At 43.6% G+C, this 22,912-nt stretch overlaps 1 protein-coding gene across 13 annotated transcripts in view; it reads left to right on the forward strand.

The window, feature by feature from the left end:
* Positions 1 to 22,912, forward strand: part of PCBP3 (poly(rC) binding protein 3) — a 263,795-nt gene that overhangs the window by 76,056 nt on the left and 164,827 nt on the right. For all 13 annotated transcript variants that reach the window (XM_058523305.1, XM_058523304.1, XM_058523292.1 and 10 more), the window contains exon 2: positions 3,001 to 3,039. The gene's annotated coding sequence lies outside the window, so the exon portion shown is untranslated. The remainder of the gene's footprint in view (positions 1 to 3,000; positions 3,040 to 22,912) is intronic.

Here is a 22,912-nt window from a genome sequence, read left to right on the forward strand (position 1 = left end):
AAAGTTGAAATTACTCCTTGATCCATGGGCTGCAGAATGGATATTGTGTTAGAAGGCGTGAAAACAACATTAATCTCATTGTACATCTCCATCAGAGCTCTTGGGTGACCAGGTGCATTGTCAATGAGCAGTAATATTTTGAAAGGAACCTTTTTTTCTGAGCAGGAGGTCTCAACAGTGGGCTTATAATATTCAGTAAACCATGTTCTAAACAGATATGCTGTTATCCAGGCTTTGTTGTTGCGTTTATAGAGCACAGGTGGAGTAGATGTAGCGTAATTCTTAGGGGCCCCAGGATTTTTGGAATGGTGAGCATTTAATTTAAATCACCAGCTGCATTAGCTTCTAATGAGCGAGTCAGCCTATCCTTTGAAGCTTTGAAGCCAGACATTGACTTCTCCTCTCTGGCTCTGAAAGTCCTAGATGGCATCTTCTTCCAATATAAGGCTGTTTCATCTACATTGAGAATCTGTTGTTTGGTGTAGCCACCTTCATTAATTATCTCAGCTAGATCTTCTGGATAACTTGCTGCAGCTTATACATCAGTACTTGCTGCTTCACCTTGCACTTTTAATGTTACGGAAATGGCTGCTTTCCTTAAACCTCATGAACCTACCTCTCCTAGCTTCAAATTTTTCTTCTGCAGCTTCCTCACCTCTCTCAGCCTTCATAGAATTGAAGAGAGTTAGGGCTTTGCTCTGGATTAGGCTTTGGCTTAAGGGAATGTTGTGGCTGTTTGATCTTCTATCCAGACCACTAAAACTTTCTCCATATCGGCAATAAGGCTCTTTCACTTTCTTATCATTTGTGAGTTCACTGGAGTAGCACTTTTAATTTTCTTCAGGAACTTTTCCTTTGCATTCACAGCTTGGCTAATTGGCACAAGAGGCCTAGCTTTCGGCCTATTTTGGCTTTCGACATGCCTTGCTCATTAAGCTGAATCATTTCTAGCTTTTGATTTAAAATGAGAGATGTGCAACTCTTCCTTTCACTTGAACACTTAGAGGCCATTGTAAGGTTATTAATTGGCCTAATTTCAATATTGTTTTTCAGAACAGGGAGGCCTGAGGAGAGGGTGAAAGATGGGGAACTGCCAGTTGGTGGAGCAGTCTGAACACACACATTTATGGATTAAGTTTGTTGTGGGCTTGTTTCCTGATGCCCCCAAATAATTACAATAGTAACATCAAAGATCACTGACCACAGATCACCATAACAGATATAATAATAATGAAAAAGTTTGAAATATCATGAGAATTACCAAAATATGACACAGGAATACGAAATGAGCAATTGCTGTTGGAAAAATGGCGCCGATAGACTTGCTCAACGCAGGCTTGCCACAAACCTTCAATTTGTAAAAAATGCATCTGTGAGGCACAATTAAAACGAGGTGTGCCTGTACTTAATTGATTATAGTCATGCACTGCATAGCGACGTTTTGCTCAAAGAAGGACTGCATAAGATTAGTACCATACAGCCTAGGTGTATAGTAGGCTACACCATCTAGGTTTGTGTAAGTACATCCTAGGATGTTTGCACAGTGATAAAATTGCCTAACGATGCATGTCTCAGAACGTGTCCCCATTGTTAAGTGACACGTGAGTATACCAGTTTGGTTTGGTGCTGGCGTGGCCCTGCCGCTGAGGCGATACTCTTCCGGGTGCTCAGCCTAGTGGTCCCTGTATCACAAGGTTTCTCCAGTCTGGTTGTTGGGAGTGTGAACCATTCTTAGAGCGGTGGGAGCCACAGCTGCTGTTTGTCCTGCTTGTTTCTGTTGGTTCTTTCCCTGGCCACAGGTAGTTTGCTCACTCACATGTGCTGATCAGTGTCCAGGTAAGGATTCAAGCGAGTCCCCCTCAGGTCTCTGGAGCGTTTCTCTGTCTAGCTCTCTCCTTTCTGGTACTCTGCCCTGCTCATTCTAGCTGCCTGTTGCCTCCCTGAATGGCAACTCTGTTTCCTCATCTCAGGACTCTCCTGGCTTTGCCTGGGTTCCCCCTTCCTGTGCTGTGGCCTGGCAATCAGGATGCATCATGTTTGTTTTCCTTCCCCTCGGGGAACATTGTCCCGTGCTGCCTGTTGTCCCACCCTTGTCTCATGTCTTTTGTCTGTTTTTTCGTTGTTCGAGGCAGGAGAGTCAGTCTGGTCCTCTTCTTCTGCCATGGCTGGAAGTGACGTCCTGCTTTGGTGGTTTCTAATCTTCCTCTAGTCTTCAGTCATCACTGGACAGAGGCCTTTGGCTGCCTATGGGAGCCTCTGGCAGTGTTGTTTACTGGTCCATTGAGTCTTTGCACAGACAGGGTTCCTTGGTCCTGTCATGTAGGGAAAGCTGTCTTCAGACTTGGAGCTGAGACCTCATGGGCGTCCAAGGTGTCCTGCCTACATCTCACTGCAGTCCTCTCCTTACCACTCCCTACAGATTTAAAGGGATTTGAGAATGAATGCTGCCCCATACTTCCATCAGGTTTAGTGCTGTGGGACAGGGTTTACGGGAGTTTGGGACTCTGAACGTTTATTGGTATCTTGTATTTATTTTTTTATTTTTTGTGAGGAAGATCAGCCCTGAGCTAACATCTACCAATACTCTTTTTGCTGAGGAAGATTGGCCCTGGGCTAACATCCGTGCCCATCTTCCTCCACTTTATATGGGATGCCACCACAGCATGGCTTGACAAGCAGTACGTCAGTACATGCCCGGAATCCAAACCAGCGAACCCTGGACCGCTGCAGCGGAGCGCACGCATCCAACCGCTTGCGCCACTGGGCCGGCCCCTATTGGTATCTTTTAAGTTCCAGACTCAGTGTAGAATCTAACCACCTTTTATGGAATTCTTTCTCTGGGAAATTGCCTTTCACCTTTCAAATAACTGATTTATGACTACATTCTTTTAATAAATTACTTTGGTTTGATAAAATTTGATTATCTAGGGTGATAGTCATTCTTTGGGTTATTTTCTACCTAAGATTTCCAATTATAATTTTTTTTTAACCTGTTTACAGGGCTGTCTACAGAGAGAGAAGATCTTCATGTGGTTCCACGTAAGTAATGCTTCTCATAGTGCTGTTAGAGAGGTTGTGTCTTTAAATTAAGTGATTCTTTCTACATCAGTTGATTTTTAAAGTCTTGCTTGCGTATGAAGTCATGTCTCTTACTGCCCCTCCGTGTGGACTGGTTTTATGTCACGTGAGGGACGTGTTACAGATCAGGGGGCAACAGCAGTGTCAGTGACATGCACGATTTCCCCTCTGGGTTCTGTAGAACCAAGATTTAAGAAGAGGCAGTTTCCTCTTTTTCTATTAACCTTTCTTCAAAATTAACCTGACCAAACTGTCCAGCAGGGGGCCAGGGCTGAGTAGACATGTGCCTTTGTCCCAAGCTCAAGCAGTGCCCTCTGACCGGTCAGTGACGAGTGTGCACTGTGGCTATGATGGCACATCCGGGCCGTGTGGACACCTCTTTGTGGCTGTGACTCCAGTTTTGCAAAACTACCTTGAAATAATTCCTTTTAAATTCATCCTTAAGATGTCTTTGATTTTCTAAAGTTTATAAATGTTGTTTTCTGAAAGTTTACAGCAGGACTGCAGGGAATGCTAACGTAGTCATAGTAGCAGCTAATGTTTATGAAGCGCCTGGTTTGGGCCAGCTCTGCTGATCAGAATACTTCACATCTGGTTCCTCACTTAGTCCTCACAGTGCCCTGTGAGGCAGGAACTGTTGTTCTACCCACTTTCCGAGGCTCGGGGAAGTGACGTCACTGTGGTGGTCAGGGACGAGGCCAGCATTTGAGCCGAGGCCTCTGATCTCAAGAGCCTGAGTCCAATTCATGATGGTAGGATAAGCGGGAGCTGCCTTGTTGATGGGATGTAGGCTCTGAACTCAGTGTCTGCTCTTCCCCGTGGCCTTGATGGCAGCCCGGAGTGGCCGCCTTGGAGGCCTGAGCTCAGCCATCCTGGTCAGAGAGCACTGCAGGCACAGCCCACCAACCTTCCAGAGCCTGTGGCCTGCAGCAAGGCCATGACTTAATCAGCAGCTCCCTCAGTAGAGATGGTGGGGGGCAGTTGTGGAGCACGGGCACACAGGGCTGGGGGGTAAGCAGAATCCTGACTGACATCTGAAGAGGAGAGTTCCTAATGAACAAACTGCTTGAACAAGGACCTCGTTTGTTCTTCATTCATTCAGCGGATATTCACAGAATGCCTGTGATGTGCAGGCACTCTTCTGGAACTCTGGCTTCTTTTAGCATACATCAGTATAATAAGTAAACCCTGCACATAGCTGTCAGGTGGTGACGCTTACGGTGAGGAAATAAAGAAGGGTGAGGGTATGCAGTGCTAGATGCAATTTAGAACAGGGGCCTTCAGACGGGCCCCTGAGAAGGGGACATCCGAGCAGAGCCTTGCAGGAGGTGCAGGAGTGAGTCCTGTGGGTGTGGGAGGGTAAAGGGCTCCGGGCCCAGGTGAGCTGGAGCAGCGGCTCTGGACGATGTGCCTAGTGTGTTCATGGAGCAGCCAGGAGGCCAGTGTGGCTGGAGCTGAGTGAGCGAAGGGGTGGGAGGCAGGAGATGAGTTCAGAGGGCAGCAGGGGACACATCAGGGGTCTGGAGGGTCATCCTGAGGCTGTCTCTCAGTTTGCTGGGAATGGAGGCTGAGTGTGGGAGCGGGGAACTAGGTAGTCTTTTTACTCTCTGTGTTGGATTGTTTTTTCAAACTAAAGCCATTATAATACCTGCTTCTTAGAGGACATCCAAATCCCTACTGGCTGGGAATAACTTCGTAACTGTGCAAATCTGGATCTAATTTTCACAGAAATCCCAAGGGCAGGGCCTCTGGGACTCGGGCATACAAACACCACTCGGTATATGCTGGGCCTCTTTCCCCTGGACTTCAGTGGGTCCAAATTCCTCCTCCTGGCAGCTGGGGAACGTGCGTTTGGACGTAGCCTGCAGTTCTGGAAATAAACTAGTGTGCTTGGGTGGGACGGGCTGGCCCAGAGTGACCCACCCTGTCTGCATGTGCACAGCTCCTTGGGCTCCATGCTAGAGAGGCTCAAGGCAGCCAGGCTGAGGCAGAAACCAGCAATGCAGTTTGAGTCATCAAGACTATGAATCCAATTCCGGGAGGCTGCAGAGCAGGTTCTGGGAATTCCCTGAGGCTTGGTTAAGTAAAGGCAGAGAGCTTTTTATGGGACACTTGTGGCCTCTTCTGTAAGTGGGAGGGAGCTGTTAGGAGCACTTTGCTGGTTCGAACAGAAATGGCTCTGCTCATAGTTGAGTCCTGTGTTGTCTTCCTGTGGGATTCCTGGGTGGTGTGACGAGCCAGAACGGAGCTCATCTGCGGTGGATGTTTCCCAGGGGGAGTAGTGGCTTTGGAAGAACTTGGTTTTCCATTTACACATCTCCGAGAACTTTCCTCACTTCCTTAGGGTGAGGTGAAGAGTGGTCTTCCATAGTGAAGCCACAGATGGGCGTCTCCTGGCTTTTGCATGATGCCTGCACTTAGATACAGCTGGGACCCTGAAATCCACTTTGTTTTGCAGAGGGGACTGGGGATTCCATCTAGTTAGTGGCAGAGCCCACTCCGGCCCAGCTCAGGACTGGGCCTTCGACTGCGCTAAGATCAGGAAATTTAGAAATAATGAAAACTTTATTGAAATTTTTATTTCCTTTGAGATGTTTTATTCTTTGTAATACTGAATTGATTATTTGCTTTTTACAGCTTTTTTTTCTGTATTACCTTAAGATAACAATTTTCACTAAAGAATTGGAAAATTTGAAATATATGAAAAAGAACTTTAAAATTCACGTCGCATGAGTACAGACAGGAGGCCTGTGCAGAGAGCTCGCTGAGCGGGATCCTCCATCAGGGGCCTCCTTCCTGGCTGTGTTCTTGGTGCCCCCTCGCCTTTAGCTTGCAGGTCCTGGTGCAGCCCTGTAATCAGTTTCTCACAAACATCCCTGGCTCCTGCCCGTTGAGTGTGTGCTCCCCACTACAGCAACGCAGTATTGCCAGGGAGACCACACAGCCCTGCAGACTGGCCAAGGGCCTTGGGATGGCCTCTACCCTTCCTAGTTCGGTTACACTTCCCTGGAAGGGCTGCTTTTATCTGAGGCCATTCTTGTACATCTGCTCTTTCTTCCTCAGATTTCTAATCCAATCAGATTTCAGTCTCAGCTGATGACCACGCCTCATAGTTCTAGGAGGAAAGAGGCACTTCCTTTCCCATCTCAAATGCTGCCCTCTTGCCCCTCCACCTGATCTTCCCTGTGCCTCTCATGCAGGCAGTGTCCCTGCCCTATCCCAGGACAGGCTGCCCTCTCCTTTACTCGGGGACTTGCTCCTGCATCAGTTCTGCCACCTCTCTCTTGGGCCTCAGTTTCTTGTCCCTGGCAGGTCACTTCTGTTAGCATCCCAGGTGACTTGATAGCTCCCATCTTAAAATAAAAAAATTCCTCCCTAATTTTTCAGCCAGAATGGCAGATGGAATTCACAGTGACCTTCGCTTCTTCTTAAAAGCCCACTAAAATGACAGGTGAGATATTTGTAAAGGGCAGAAGCCACCTTGAGTTTGGGAGATGACAGAAGTTTGGAATTTGGAAAGCACACGGACCTAGCAGATCTGAAAAACAGAAAACGGAGAGGCAGGGGTGTGTGTGTGTGTGTGTGTGTGTGTGTGTGCGTGTGTGTGTGTGTTGGGGGACTGGAAAGCGAATGTATTGCATTGCAGACGATCCCCCCAAGTCTCAGGAATGAGACTTACCATATACCTCTGAAAATGGCGGGCGGTGGAGCTGGGCCTGAAATAGGGAATTGCTGGAAAGTCTGTTTAAGAAGCAGTCAGACTCTCCGCGCTTCCCCCACCTAGCCTAACAACCCCTTCCCCACCCTGATGAAGACTGTAGGGTCCTCCCCAGAGGGTGGACCTGGAGCCCACGGGCACAGCAGAGGGGACTGTCCTAAATGGATCTGTGGAGATCAATACCAAAAGAGGGGGAAAAGAGCCCAGAGAAAGATTCCTGTGGGACAGAGGCAGGGGGGAGGGAGAGGGGACACTTTTCCCCGTAAGCTTTGTGCAATTCTTTGACTTTTAAAACTATGTACATTTATAATTTTGTTAAAAATAAAAATTAAAAGGCTACATAGCAAATACTGTTTTATGAAAAAATATGAAAGCAGGGTCCCTCCCTCCCTCCTGTCTGCTCCTGCCAGGGCCGAGCTCCACTGCACAGCCATCTGGTCCTCCCCAGCGGGGCTTGCTTCGTCCTCACCACGTGGCCAGCTCACGTGGCCTCTGCCTCACCAAATCCAGTGGAAATTCTGTCTCCTTGGGGAGCTTGAGCTCTGCAGCTTTAGACCCACAGAGCAACCCCTTCGGTGTGTTCTTTCTCAGGTTCCACGACCCTGTGCTCTCCTGGTCCCACATGTATGTTGCATGTCACCTCCACCTGCCTGGTCCCCCCTGTATGTGAGCCACTCTGTGACAGTCACAGCTCTTTCCTAGTGCTCAGAGAAGACCCTTGGGGGCTCTGGGGGACCAAGGCACTGCTGCAGACACTTTGGTCTATTTCACCCCAGACTTTGCCTCAGGGATTAAGTTGGATACACATTGCTGTGCCTTGCTTTGAAACTGAATAGTATAATATTATATAATATAAATAGTATAACTGCAGAATGTTCCATGTTACCTAGTTTGAAAACATTATTTTTAAAAGGTTGTGTAGTTTCCACTATATGGATGTAGGTATTATTTTATTAAATCACTCCTTTTTGGTTTAATGTATTTGGGTTTTTTTCAGATCTGTCCCTAGTATCGGTAGTAGTGAGGTGAGCATCCTTGTGCATAAATCACCATCCCCTCTTCTTGAGGCAGCATTGCAGTATTGATCTGTATAGGATTCCTGGGTCAAAAGAGATGGACATTTTAAAAGAGGCGTAATGTGTAACGGCTTGGCCAAATTGATCTAAAAATGGTTAGATTGTACCAACGCACAAAGCCTGTGTTGCCCTATCCCTGAAAACACTGGTAGTGAAGCCGGGTATCTGAGGGGTACTGTAGATATTAACCAATTTGTTGTTTTTCCTGTTTAATTTGAGGGGTGACTCAGGAGTCTCAAGGATTTGTGAGCTTGTTTTACAGGAGAAAGAGAATGCCTTTGGGGAGGTTGCGATCACCGGATGGCTCATCGCAGGACGGCCCGCAGCAGCTGTTGAAGCCCAGAAGTCAGATTGCCCAGAGGCTTATCGGATGGAGTGACCCCTTTGTTTCCCTGAAGTCCCTCCTGCCAAGCCCCTTAGCTCTATAAAACCCCACTGCTTTCTGTTCTAGGGGAGGTGGATTTGAGTGAACTCAGGCTCCCACCTACTCGTTTTCGCCAACTCGAATAAACCTTTCTCATCTCCAAGTACCGATGTCTCAGTGTTTGGCTTGCTGGACATTGGACACACGAACTTGAGATTAAGAGATTCGGTATCAGTAATTCATCCATCAGCATCTCTAAATGTGGAAACGCATCTAATGTACGTGCGGGTTGAGCTTTCCAGCCGTAGTCCAGTCTTTTTCTTGTTTGTAGACTTTCTTGTTCTGTTGAAGACGTTATGCTTTTACGTTCATGGCAGATGTTTTCCCCGGTCGAGTCATTCACCTTTGATCTGACGTTGGCGTTTGGGTGGTTGCATAAGTATTTTCCTTTGTGAGGTCATCTTCTATCGTGTTCACATTTAGACAATCCTGTCCCATCCTGAGATGTGGGTAGTCACTTGTATTTTCTTTTCTTCTTTTACTTTTTGTGTTTACTGTGTAATCCACTTGGAATTTAGCTTGATATATATTATTAGGTGAAGATATAAGTTATTTTTTCTCACAGGTTTTGAAAACATTATTTGCTGAAAAATACTTCCTTTCCCAATGATTTGTGCTGCTGCTTTTGTCTTATATGTGTGTTACCACACAAAGGGCACGATCTCCTCATTGCGAGACAAAAGCCAATTGTCAAGAGGCAAGATGGTGGAAAAGAAAGGGCAGTTTATTACAGCTTGCTAGCAAGGAGGAAGATAGCTGACTAATGTCTCAAAGAACCATCATAAGGGGGCAGGAAATCTTACAGCAGTTATAAAGGCCAGTGGGTTATAGGGGAGGGGTTAGGAATGTTGACCTTCTGGTGTTACAGACTGGCAGTGCTACACCAGATCTTTTAGTTTTCATTGATGATGGCTATCAGCATAGACTGTCTGTTCAGGGGTCATCACATTCCTAAGGAATTCAAAAGAACAAAGTTATCATCTTATTGCAGCTGGGAGGTATGTGTACAAACAGGGGTCATAAAATCTACAGAGCAGGTAGATCTCCTGGAGGGTGCATATCCAACTGGGTTGGTTAGTCAGAGGTCATTCAGAGTTAAAATAGGGCATCTTTTCCACAATATGGCTTCCCTTATGTCAACCTTGTCTTGAGCCCGTGTCATGTGCATCTTCTAAGAAAATATTGTATATTTTAGTGGCAGTTTTTGAATTCTCTAATTGATCTGTTCTTTTGCTGGTACAACTGTTTTAGTTTTTTTAGCATTGTGGTATATTTATCTGATAACCTCATTATTTTAAAAAGTATTTTGGTTATTCTTGGCTATTCACTTCTAGATGAACTTTAGAATGCTTTTCAAGTTTAAAAAGTTAATCAGATTAGGATTTTATTTCAAATGGATCAAACCTATAATGTAAACAGCTGACATTTTAACAATATTCAGTTTCTAATATAGGAAGATATTCTTTTTTTTTTTTAAATAATTTTATTTATTTTATTTTTTCCCCCAAAGCCCCAGTAGATAGTTGTATGTCATAGCTGCACATCCCTCTAGCTGCTGTATGTGGGATGCTGCCCCAGCACGGCCAGAGAAGCGGTGCATCGGTGCGCGCCCGGGATCCAAACCCGGGCCGCCAGCAGCAGAGCGCGCCCACTTAACCGCCAAGCCATGGGGCGGCCCTAGGAAGATATTCTATTTCTCATTTATTGTTATTAGCCTTCAGTTACATTGTATAGCTTTCTTGCTGTAGGTTGTTTTTCTCTTTTGAATTCTTTCCAACTGATGTATGTTATCTGGTTATTGTAATTGGGATTTTTCCTATTACATTTCTCTAATATTTCATAGTGTATAGGAAAGCTATCAAATTTTATGCATTTGGATGTGACCATGTGTTAAAATGCTTTTAGTTGCAAGAGGTTCCTCAGTTGAATTTTGACTTATTTCTGACTTGACCCAAACGCTTTCACCGTGCAAGATGCTTGCTGCTTTGTCTGGTAAATGTTCTTCACTAAGTTACAGAAGTTTCTTTCTATTGCTCTTCTATTAAGTTGTTTGTTTTTTTAAATTGAAAAGGAAAGTTACATTTTACTAAATGTGTTCATTGCTGGTATTAAGCTAGTCACATGATTTTCTCTTTTCATCTCTTTTTTTTTTTATTTTTTTTTTTGTGAGGAAGATCAGCCCTGAGCTAACATCCATGCTAATCCTCCTCTTTTTGCTGAGGACGACCAGCTCTGAGCTAACATCTATTGCCAATCCTCCTCCTTTGTTTTCCCCAAAGCCCCAGTAGATAGTTGTATGTCATAGTTGCACATCCTTCTAGTTGCTGTATGTGGGACGTGGCCTCAGCATGGCCGGAGAAGCGGTGCGTCGGTGCGCACCCAGGATCCGAACCCAGGCTGCCAGTAGCGGAGCTTGCGCACTTAACCGCTAAGCCGTGGGGCCGGCCCCCTCTTTTCATTTCTTAATGTAGACAGTTCCAGTGATGACATTCCAAGTATTGATTCTTAGAAGAAATCCTGTTAGATCTTATTGATACTTTTTATTATGCTCCAATTGTAGTACCCTCCCAATATATTATTGGGCTAGAAGAAGGATTAGTAATAGGGTGAGGGTTAGAGTTAACGTTATTGCTATGGTTGGGTTAGTGTGAGCATTGTATTGAGTTATTGTAAAGCTTGGATTAGGGTTAGTGTGAGGGTTAGAGTTAGGACTAGGTTGGGTTAGTGTGAGCATTAGTTACTGTAGAGGTTAGCGTTGGGTTAGTGTGAACATTGTTATTGTAGAGGTTAGGGTTTGGTCAGTGTGAGCATTAGTTATTGTAGAGGCTAGGGTTGAGTTAGTGTGAGCATTCATTATTGTAGAGGTTAGGGTTGGGTTAGTGTGAGCATTAGTTATTGTAGAGGGTTGGATTAGTATGAGCATTAGTTGTTATGGAGGTCGGGGTTGGGTTAGTGTAAGCATTAGTTGTTATGGAGGTTAGGGTTGGGTTAGTGTGAGCATTGTTATTGTAGAGGTTAGGGTTGGGTTAGTGTGAGCATTAATTATTGTAGAGGTTAGAGTTAGGGTTGGTGTGAGCTTTAGTTGTTATGGAGGTTAGAGTTGGGTTAGTGTGAGCATCAGTTATTGTAGAGCTTAGGGTTGGGTTAGTGTGAGCATTGGTATTGTAGAGGTTAGGGTTGGGTTAGTGTGAGGTTGGGTTAGTGTGAGCATTAGTTATTGTAGAGGTTAAAGTTGGGTTAGTTGTGAGCATTAGTTATTGTAGAGGTTAGAGTTGGGTTAGTATGAGGGTGAGGGCTAGGGTGATGTTGCTCCGTAAGTTTCTTTTTTATTCTTATTTTCAACTTATTTTGGGATCATGTAAATTAGAACATGCTTCTATAACATGATTTGAGAAACTTCCCCTATTTTTCTATCCTTTATTTAAATAACAAATTTTTCTGTCTTTTATTTAGAAAAGCAAATATTGTTGGTCTTATATTTGATAAACGTCCCTATCAAAGTCTCTGAGCCTGGAGCCTCTTTCGGAGACCAAGTTTGAACTGAGATACAATTTCTATCATGGTTATCAATCTTATACGTTGTTTTTTTTTTTCAAGAAAATAGTCCATTTCAGGGAAGTTTTCAGGTATATGGGTACAAATGTATACATGTTATACGCTCATAATTTTTCAGTCTTTACGTTATCCTAATTTCTCTTTATTTCTAATGCTTATTTCAGTTTTTTAGTCAGATTTGTCATCCTTTTTTTAGCTATTTTTTTATTATTTAATAGCTTTCATTTATATTTTGTTTACTATTTAATTTCTCATTTTAGTGCACATTATGTCCTTTTTCTTCCTTAGGTTTATGCTATCTTTCTAGTGTATCGAATGCTTCTTTTGGATATTTTAACTTGTTTTCTAACTAATGCATCTTGGCTCTCAATTTTATTTCAAGATACTTTAAATTCCAGCCCACTGGTGTTGATATGACCTGTTGTCATTCAGATGTTTATCATTTCCAGTCTTTGTTCTAAAATTTTCTAGGTGATTTTCTCCCTGCTGGGGAAGACTCTGCTTTTCTTGTTGTTTCCACTTGTAAAGCTTCACATTCAGGCAGCATGGCCTTTCCAGGTCAGCAAGGGTGGGCACAGGGGACAGGAGTCCTTGGGGCAGTGGTAGTCATGTAGGAGTGGTGACCTGAGCTTGGCCAGGGCTGGTGGTCGTGGAGCTAGGAGCCTACAGAGGAGGACACGCCATGAGTCATAGGGCTGTGGTGGGAGCACAGGGACACAGGGAATGTCACACCTGGTGCCAAGGAGATGGAAAGAGCACGTGCACTGAGGAGCGAGTCTGGAGTTTGGGGAGCAGATTAACTTCCGTGTTGGACCCAAGAGAGAAATCTCCCAGGGGCTTTGGGATCCTCACTCCGAGCTGAGGGGAGGGTGTGGGGCTGAGAGACACATGGAGATGCATGTGCTGAGAGCCATAGTTGAACACACGGGGCTCCAGTAGGGAGAGATTAAGCTGCTGAAACATGGAGCTTCCAAACACCGTGGCTTTAATGAGGTCAAGTTTGTCTCTTGACATGACAGACCTGAGGGTGGGTGGGCTAGGCTCCATAAGGCCTCCTGCCCCAGAGGCTATCCTCACCCCAGGCTCTGGGGGGACCTGCCATTCTGGGTGTGTTTCTACCTCGCTTTGTTGTCATGATCTCTAGTTGAAACAAATGCACGTGCATCTCGTGTGTTCTCAGCCCATGGGAAGGAGAAAGGGCATGTTGGGGAAAACTCTGCCCTTTCCCTTAAGGTTCTTATGGCTGGCCAAATAATTAAAAGGCAGGTTAGCAGGAGAAAGTAATACCAAGTTTAATAACATGTATACATGGGAGAAACCAGGGAAACTGAGTTTCTCTACAAATGGAGAAGGTTTTCACCTTAAATAGCATATTCAAGTGCACAAAGGAAGATTTTGGGGGTGGGGGAGGAGACAGCTATGGGAGATTACCGGAAAGCACAGCAATCAAGGGTGTGTAGATTTAAGTCCTCTCCTTCCGTCCTGATAAGAGTTTCCAGAGATAAGGTCATCCTCCCCTCTTCCCAGTACACAGAGGGAGATAACTTTACAAATGTAAATATTTGGTAAACAGAACTTTGATAAGAATGGGCTTAGCGAGGACCTTGCTAGTCTGTCCATACCCAGAGTTAAATTCCTTTAAGCAGTTAATGGGGGAGGTCAAATGTCCATCAGAGAAAATAATCAAGGTAAAGAGACATATTTCAGGGTGGCCAATTTTGATGTCCCACAGGCGCAATAAACGGCAGACAACTGCACAGTGAGGATTTGCAGTTATACCAACTTGTATCATGGTCCACAGGACAGCTGCATTCCAGTGGTGTTGTGCAGGACAACCGCATCCAGCTGTATACCAGCAGTGTGGCGTGGTGGCCCCTTGCTGCCTGAGAGGCTGGGCAATGCAGTCTCCTCCTAGGCAGCCCTGTGCTCAGTCGCAGCTCTGTTGTCATGGAGGAGGGAGAAGGGATTTGGGGGAACAGCCAGCTGTCTGCCACAGGCGAGGATGAGGCATGTGAAGTGTGATGAGGAGAGGACTGAGTGAGAACCTGGGGTCCCCTGTACTTCAGAGCTAGCAAGGGAGGGAACTAGTAGGAGTGGTTGCTTGTTTGAAAGGTAGATGTGGAGCCCACATGCTGTTAGGTCAGGACATGTCGTCGTGTCCTTCACCACCACCACTACCACCACCACCACCCCTCTCCACTCCCCCACCCCTCACCCCCCACCCCAGCTAGATCTAGGAGAAATGCTGCTTCTTATGCCCCCTGAGGGAGTGCTGTGAGGGTGTACTGGCCTCCTCCTGGAAATCTCGCTGGCAGCAGTTCTAGCATCCATGGGCACTGCCCAGCTGCCCGCTCCCTACCCCCCACACACACCAAGATGCCAGGGCCTGCAGGGACAGGGCGGGAGTAGGGGAGCATTTCGTTGTCCAAACGTGGGTGTCAGAACCAGGAAGATGAGTGAAGATGTGGAGGTTGTGGCTCCATGAGGGAAGGACTTTTACAGCCTCTCCAAGAGTGATGGTAAAGTGTAGATGGCTGCAGAGGCATCGGACCCTTGCTCTACTTCTTACTCACCTCCCGAGGTTCTGCAATCTCACCTTTTGTTTTATGCTGTTTATTTTAAGTGGGCATAGGACACCTCTCATGGGGCTCTGAGAGAGAACCAAGTGACTTGAACTGCCCATGCTAGGGTCATGAAGACCTCAAGGCACTGGTTTCTTTACTCCCTCCCCCCACTTCGCTTTTCTTTTTATTTCGGTGGAGTGGTGTTCATTCTGGGCATTCTTGATTCCTTGTCTTTTGTCCTTTCACAGGGATGGTGGAGAGTGCTGTCCTCTCAGAGGTTTAGGTCGTATTGCAGCCTAGCATGAAGGGGCTGATCGTTTTTCACACGATGACTCATTCTTTCCTCCCTCTGCTGCCACGTTGCCAGGCTGTCTGGCGGCCCTGCATGCAGAGACAGTGATGGATCTGGAGAACTGTTGTTGCTGGTCCCTGGTGGCCAGGGATGGCATGTGGGGGGTGGAGGCCGAGTCACCTCTAGGTACACGTTTAGAAGAGCAGGAGCCTGTCTCTCTGCGCACCGCCCGGTCAGTACAGACACTGCACCTTTCCTGCTGCTTTTCAGTGAGAGTGGATTTGGTGCACCCAGGGATGGTGGGCTGTGCCCCACCTTCATTCAGCTCAGGCTGTGGGCGGCCTGATGTTTTCCACCCTGGGGAATGTCATGCATGGTCACAGGGGCCAAGGATGCTTCTACTTCTCTGGTTAAACAAACTCATCCTTCTTATTTCAGGCTTCCATTTTCCTTCTCTGAAACTCCGGTAGCATCTACAGATTCCACCTACGAGTTAGTGCACGCTCTCATGCTCCCTTGGATTATGTGTTACTTGTATCATGGAGGCCGCCTTATTGTCAGATCTGGAGGGTAACCAGTGATACACTCCAGTAACACTGAGCTGGAGAGAGGCTTCCAGGGCGGGCCTTGACTTTCTCCAGGGGCTCTGGCTATTTCCCTCTTTCAGGCACCAGACTCTAACCCTCCAGCTCTGTGCACCCTCTAATTGAGTGAATGTGCTGATTTTACCCACCTGTCTCCCAGCTCTCCTTCACAACAAGCCAGTTATGAGGCTGCCTCTTAACACCACTGACTCCTCATGCGCTGTCTTTGCAGAGCCTGGGCCTCAGGCCAGATCCAGCAGGGCTGGTGGCAGCTGGAGAGCAGCTGTTGTTGGGAGCACAACAGTGAGCTGTTCTTATCATCCCCTTGTATTAATTTGGCAGAGCATGAGCGGAAATCACGGGAAGAGAACTTTATGGTAGGAGCCCACCTGGGCTGGTGGAGTCAGCCTGGGATCCAGAGACTATGTTCTCCTTCCAGCTTTTCTCCCAAATCATTCTGTGAGCTTGGTGAGGTCATTCTCCTGTCTGCACTGCTTCTCCGTCTGTGAGACTGGATTCCTTACCTGTTCCTGCCCAGTCCTGGAGGGGGAAGGTGGCAAGGATGGGAGGTTCAGGCGATTTAAGCTTCTACAAGAGGATGAGGGGCATCAGTGTCTTTCCAGGAATAAATATATGACCAGTGAGAAGATAGTTTCCATAATAATTGCTGTGGTCCAGGCAGAAGCTCCTCACTCAATCCCCTTAATTCTTTAAGGTCTTGATTGTCCTATTTTATCAACGAGGAAATTGAAGTCAGCACTAGAGCAGAGAGTCAAGTCTGGATCTCCTGTTCTAGAACCTTCTCTTAACTCCTTCACTTCATTACTGTTAAATTGTAAGAAGTTCGGGTTTCAAGTACTCATGGTCAAATTACCTTCCAGAAAATTGGACCATTTTCCATTTTCACCAGCAGTTTTGGAGAGTGTGTGTTTTAGTGGACCCAAGGTAACACTGTACATTGTCACAAAGCGATTTTTCTTTTTTTCTGGTTGAGAAGGGAGGAAAGTACAGTAAGACGAGGACGTAAGATGTCCATTGGATTTGGCATGACTGAGAAGGAAACTCAGTTCAATATTGTGAGAGGAGGCCAGATTGAACGAGCTTGAAGTGATGGAGAGAGAGGAGTAGGGTGGCTGTTTAAATGTTTGACTATGCAAACGTGGTTCTAGAAGAGAGTTAGTTGTTTTGTTTTTTTGGTGAGGAAGATCAGCCTTGAGCTAACATCTGTTGCCAATCCTCCTCTTTTTGCTGAGGAAGATTGGTCTTGGGCTAACGTCCGTGCCCATCTTCTTCTACTTTATATGTGGGACGCCTGCCATAGCATGGCTTGATGAGCGATGAGTAGGTCCATGCCTGGGATCTGAACCTGCTGCCGAAGCGGAGCATGTGAACTTAACCTCGACGCCACCAGGCCGGCCCCCTGTTTGTTTTTTAATAAGAGCTATTTGGATATGTTTAAAACCTGGAAAGGAGTTAGTAAAGAGACAAAGTTTGAAGATTAAAGAGACAGTGAGAGTGCAGGATGCTGCTTAGATGTTGGTCTCCAAGGAGTCTGGAGGGGGTTGGATTTAGAGTATGGGAGCTGCTGTTTGCTAAGAATAGGGCATTCTCTTACGTAATCACTTAACAAACTTTGATCTGTGGGTTGTGTTCTAGTATTTTCCATCAGCTCAGTAATGTCTTTGAGAGCAGTATTTCCCCTCCAGTGCTAGATCCAGCCTAGGATGAGGTGTTGCACTTAGTTGTTGTTTGTCTTTAGTCTCCTTTAATCTGGAACATTTTCACAGCCTTTGTGTCACTTTTATGACATTGACATTGTGAAGAATACAGTCCTTTTTAAAAAATAGAAGTTTCTTCCTTTTGGGTTTGTCTGATAATCAGTTCCTCCTGATAAGGTTGTTGTGCGTTGTTGACTAGACTCTTCATGTGCGAGATGGGTGTTCTCAGGCCCTCACGTCTGAACACACTTGTCTGTCTGCCCTTTCACGGATGGTAAGCTGTTGGCTTGGTCAAGGGCTTGCCCAGTTTCTCCCCAGGATCGTTACTACTTTCCCCCTTGCAACTGAGAAGCCATCTGTGGGAAGGCATTTTAAGACCATGCAGATATCCTGCTCTTCAGGAAAATTTCTCCTGGATTTAGTATCCGTTGATGATTTGTGCCTAGACCAGTCTTTACAGTGATGGTTGCAAAATGATGTTTGTCCAGCTCCAACACCCTCTGCACATATGCCTGTTAGCACTTGGCCATCTGCTGTATGCAGGAGCCCTCTCTTCTTCTCTTTCTGTTTATTTATCTATTTATTATCTATTTGATTTCATGGATTCCTGTTTTTTAATTCATCACTGTTCTAGTTTATAATTCTTCACTGTCCTCAATGATTTTGGTGCTCAAATTGCCCCAGACCAGCGGGAGCCCTCCAGGCTAACTGCTGGTCCCTGTGGTGAGCCCCTGTCTTTCCTCCTTCCTTCTTGTCTTAGTCCTGTCTAGGTCAACTTGGGCTGCTATGACAAAATACCATAGACTGAGTGGCTTATGAACAACAGACATTTATTTCTCACAGTTCTGGAGGCTGGGGGTGTGAGATCAGGATGCTGGCACTGTCAGGTTCTGCTGAGGGCTCTCTTCAGGGTTGCAGATGGCCACTTCTCACTGTGTCCTCACAGGGTGGAAAGAGGGAGGGAGCTCTCTGGAGTCTGTTTTGTGAGACTACTAATCCCATCATGAGGTCCCACCTCCCAAAGGCACTGCCTCCTAACACCATCACATTGGGGGTTAGGATTCAACGAATGAACTTTGGGGGACACAGACATTCAATTTTCCTTCTCTCCTCCCTCCCTCCTTTCCTTCCTTTTCTTCGCTCTCCCCCATTGTTTTTTTTTTCTTTTTTTTTTTGTGAGGAAGATCAGCCCTGAGCTAACATCCTTGCGAATCCTCCTCTTTTTGCTGAGGACGACCAGCCCTGACCTAACATCTATTGCCAATCCTCCTCCTTTTTTTCCCTTTTTCTCCCCAAAGCCCCAGTAGATAGTTGTATGTCATAGTTGCACATCCTTCTAGTTGCTGTATGTGGGACGCCACCTCAGCATGGCTGGACAAGTGGTGTGTCGGTGCGCGCCCGGGATCCGAACCTGGGCCGCCAGTAGCAGAGCGTGCGCACTTAACCGCCAAGCCAGGGGTCCGGCCCTTAACATTTCTTATATAATGTTTCAGGCTCGTCTTGTACCTAACCTGCCTAGCCCTGGAATCAGCATTTCTTTGAAGGGCTCTGGTTCCTTGTAGTATGCAAACGTTATTAAACACCAAAATCTGGGTGCTAGGTGTGCTTATTGCTATTGGAGTGTCTTTGCTTCTAACTTCTGTCAGTGGACAGAGATGGGAAATATATGCATACACATGTATACACGTATACATAAACATGCACACATACATACACAAACACACACATGCACATATGCATAAACATGCATACACACATACACAAACATGCATACACATACACAAACGTACACAAACATGTATACACATATACATAAACATGCATACTCGTGCATACATATAAATGTACACGTTTACACACAGGTGCACATACATAATAAATATAGTGTTGATTGTGTTTACAGTATTTACAATCCTTTCTTTTCCCTTTACCCCACCCCTTGTAGGTGACAGTGGTGTTCTAAGGTAGTCTCTCCCTGGCCCCTGAGAGCCAATTCTGCACATCTCTTCTCTACTCCATGTTCAGTGACGTCCTGTTGGTGGTTTGAAATCACCCATGGTGGGAGGATTCAAACTACAGAAACTGACAAACATTACAAACCATGCCTTCCCTTCCCGCGCCAAAGAGCCATTTGTTAACATTTACCAGCATGCCATTGTAGGAAAACAGTCTCTCCCTCTCTCTTTTGGTTTATCCTTCCTATATTACTGTTGGTTAAAAAAAGTAGCTATATGTATGTTTCCTGTTTCCCTATTTTCTCACACAAAATATATGTAGTATACATATGTTACTATATATGCTTTTTTTTTTACTATTCTTTATTGTGGTAAAAAATATATAACATAAAATTTGCTATTTTTACCATTTGTCAGTGTATAATTCAGTGGCATTCATTATCTTTACACTGGTGTGCAACAATCTGTAGACACTCTTTTGTACTTGGGGTTTTTCATTGAACAACATCTCCTGGAAATCACTCCATACCGATTCATAGAGAGCTTCTTCATTTTTTTTTCTTTCTGCGGTCTAGTGCTGCTTCGTTGTGTGGATTTTACATAATTTATTCAATTAATCACCTATGATGCTAGGATATTTAAGTGGTTTGCAATATTTTGCACTTACAAACAGTACTATGATGAATAACCTTGTGCACTTGTATTTCTGTATAATCGTATCTTCTGGGTCACCTCATAGAGGTGGGATGGTTGGATTCAGTGATAAGTGTGTATGTCCTTTTGCTAGATATTTCCAAATTCCCTGTCTTAGAGGTCGTTCCTATTTTCCATTCGTCTCACCAGTGTGCTAGAGAGCCTGTTCACCACAGCCTCACCTACAGAGTGGGTTCTTCAGCTCATGAATTTTTGTGATAGGAGTGATAGGAGAGCAGCTGTAGCTCAGTGTAGTTTCAGTTTTCATTTCTCTTCCTGTGAGTGAAGTGGAACATCTTTTCATAGGTTTAAAGACATTTTTCTGTAATATTTTGTGTCTTTTGCTTATTTTCTGTAGGATTTTTGGCCTTTTTTGCCTCTTAATTTTAAAAAGCTTTTTTTCTTTTGTATTATTAGGGATGTTTCTTTTTCCTGTGATATATGTTACCAATATTTTCTTCCATTTATTATTTGTCATAAATATTTTCTCATGGCATTTCTGCCATGCCAAAGATTTTTATTTTTTATAAAGTCAAATTTATCTATCTTTTCTTTTATTGCATCTGAATTTTTTTAGTCCTAGTTAGATAGGCTTTTCCTACACTCAGATTAAAGAGAAAATTGCTCATGTTTATCCTAGTATTTGTATAGTTTAATTTTTTATTAATTTTTTAAATAAAATTTTCAATATGTTGATTTTTTTACTGGATATTTATTTTTCTATTTCATTAACTTCTGTTCTTATTTCCTTCTTTTTACTTTTTGGGGTTCATTTTGCTGTTCTTTTTCTAATTTGTATTGGATGTTTGCTCATTGATACTCAGCTTTCTTTTCATATAAACATTTAAAATTAAACATTTCCTTCTAAGTATAGCTTGTTGCAGTGCACAAATATAGATATATACTACTTTTATCATCCTTAACTTATGTTATGTTTCCACTATGAATTCTTTTTTGACTTATGAGTTATCTAGAAGTGTTTCTCAATTCCAAACACATGGAGTTTAAAAATATATATTATGTTAAAAATATATATTTATATCTATATACACAATATTTTAAAACGTTTTAATTTCTTGGTGCACTGCATTGTCGGCAAGGTGGCCTGGATGTTGTGGTCTCTGACGTGAGGATGGCTGGTGTGGTCAAGCATCATAAATGCTCTGAGTTTCATGTTAGAACATATTCTGCTGGTTTGAAGTATAAGCTCTATGTAAGTTCACTAGATGAAGCTTGGTGATCTTGTTTAAATCTTTCATATCCTTAGAGATATTTTTCTCTAATTGCTATATCAATCACTGTCATAGTTGTGTTTAAATCTGCCCTGTGATTGTGGATTTGTCTGTTTTCTTATATTTCTGTTCATTTCTGCTTTATAGAAAACGTTGAGACTTTGGTTTTGGGTGCGTGCAAGTCTGGAATTGTTGTGGTATCTTACTAATAAATGGAATCCTCTTATCTTTGTGTAATGTGCTCTATCTCTGGTAATGCTTTTTTGCCTTAAATTCTGTCTGATGTATTTGCCCAGTATATATTTTCCTTCTCTTTCTTTCAGTTTTTCTGGATCTGTGTGTTTTAGATATATCTTCCGAAATGGTATCTAATGGAATTTTGTTTTATCCTCTCTGACAATCTTTGTCTTTAAAGACTGGAGCACTTAGTTTACTTTTATTTGCTTTAATTACTCATAGATTTAGACTCCTTCCTACAATCTTGTTTTGGGCTTTCTGTTTAGCTCAACTTTCTTATGTTTATTTTTTCTCTTTTCTTCGTATTTTTTGATTGATGAATGATTTTTTTTCCTCATTCAATTTTCTCCTTGACCATATAATTTTGGTTTCTCTTATTTTTGTGTTTGTCTTACATGTAGCTTGATCGTTCTGTGTCTGAAGTTAATCAGTTTCTTTAGCCACGTCCCAAATGATACAAGAATCTTACAGTACTTGATCTCTGATATCCTCTCCTGCCTCAAATGCAGCTTTTGTCCTCCGTCGTGGTGGTGTTGGTGCCGTGCAGCCTTGGTTATTACTTTATCCCGTCGGTGCCCATTCAGATTTCCTCATCTCCATCACTTGCTTTGCTCTTCCTTTCTTCTTGCAGCTTAGATGCTGCTGCTTCTAAAATGCAGCATGGTGAGAGGGTTAGTAGAAAACAATTTTTAACAGAAACTTTCTTTATTTTCCTCTTATTCTGTGTTTTATTTTTAATGGTCAGAACACATTTTACTTACTAAGTCATTCTGAAGTTGTTTTACCCAAGATTGCTTTCAAAAATGAAAATCAATTTTAATGGGAAAAGACATGCTCCTCTTTAGAAAAAGCATTGTTTACAAGTTCAGGAGTAATGATATATCTTTTCCTTGTTAAGTATATCTACAATCCTACCATAATGAAAAGGGGTATCACAGAAATAGTTCAAGTACCCAGGAAAAAATTAATGTTAAAAAACCAAGAGAATTTTTCAGTTGTATTCTGGAAATCTAATGTGTCTACTTACTTGTTGCATCTTTGCCAGTGGGGTTTTTTTGGTTTTGGTGATTAATTTTTCACTGACTTATTTCTTTTTCTGTGGTGTTTAATTTTGGCTTGCTAATCTACCAAAATCTGCCAATGTCTCTGTTTGTAACCCCTAGAAATTATCTCGGGTTTTCAGCTGCAATTTTTTAAATTTCCATTTTTTCTCTTGATACAGCTTGAAAATCTTCGTGAGTTTTATATTTAGCATGACATCTTGTATCTTCTCGCAGCACCATGAAAACTTAAATGGAAGTTGCCAATGTACCCTACTTTAGAGTTTACAGAGTATGATATTGTTTTAGCTATTCTGTTTTTTTCTTTTTTTGCAATTCCATATGAATTTTAGGATCAGCTTGCCCATTTTTATAAAAAAGGACGATAGACATTTGACAATGATTGCCTTGAATCTTTAGATATATTTGGGAATATTGCCTTGTTAAAAATATGAAGTCTTTCAGTCCAGAAACATAGGATGTCTACATTTATTTAGGTCTTCTGTAATTTTTTTCAATGGTATTTTGTAGTTTTCACAGTACAAGCCTTACATTTTTGTTAAACTTATTCCTAAGTATTTTATTACTTTTCATGCTATTGTAAATGTAATTGTTTTCTTAATTTCATTTTGAATTTTTCTTGCTAGTGTATATAAATACAACTGATTTTTGTATATTGCTCTTGTGCAACCTTACTGAACTTGTTTATTAGCTCTATTTTTTTAATTTACAGATTCCAATCCATA

This window comes from Diceros bicornis, chromosome 27 (assembly GCF_020826845.1).
Source record: "Diceros bicornis minor isolate mBicDic1 chromosome 27, mDicBic1.mat.cur, whole genome shotgun sequence".
In the NCBI taxonomy this organism is placed as follows: Eukaryota; Metazoa; Chordata; class Mammalia; order Perissodactyla; family Rhinocerotidae; genus Diceros; species Diceros bicornis.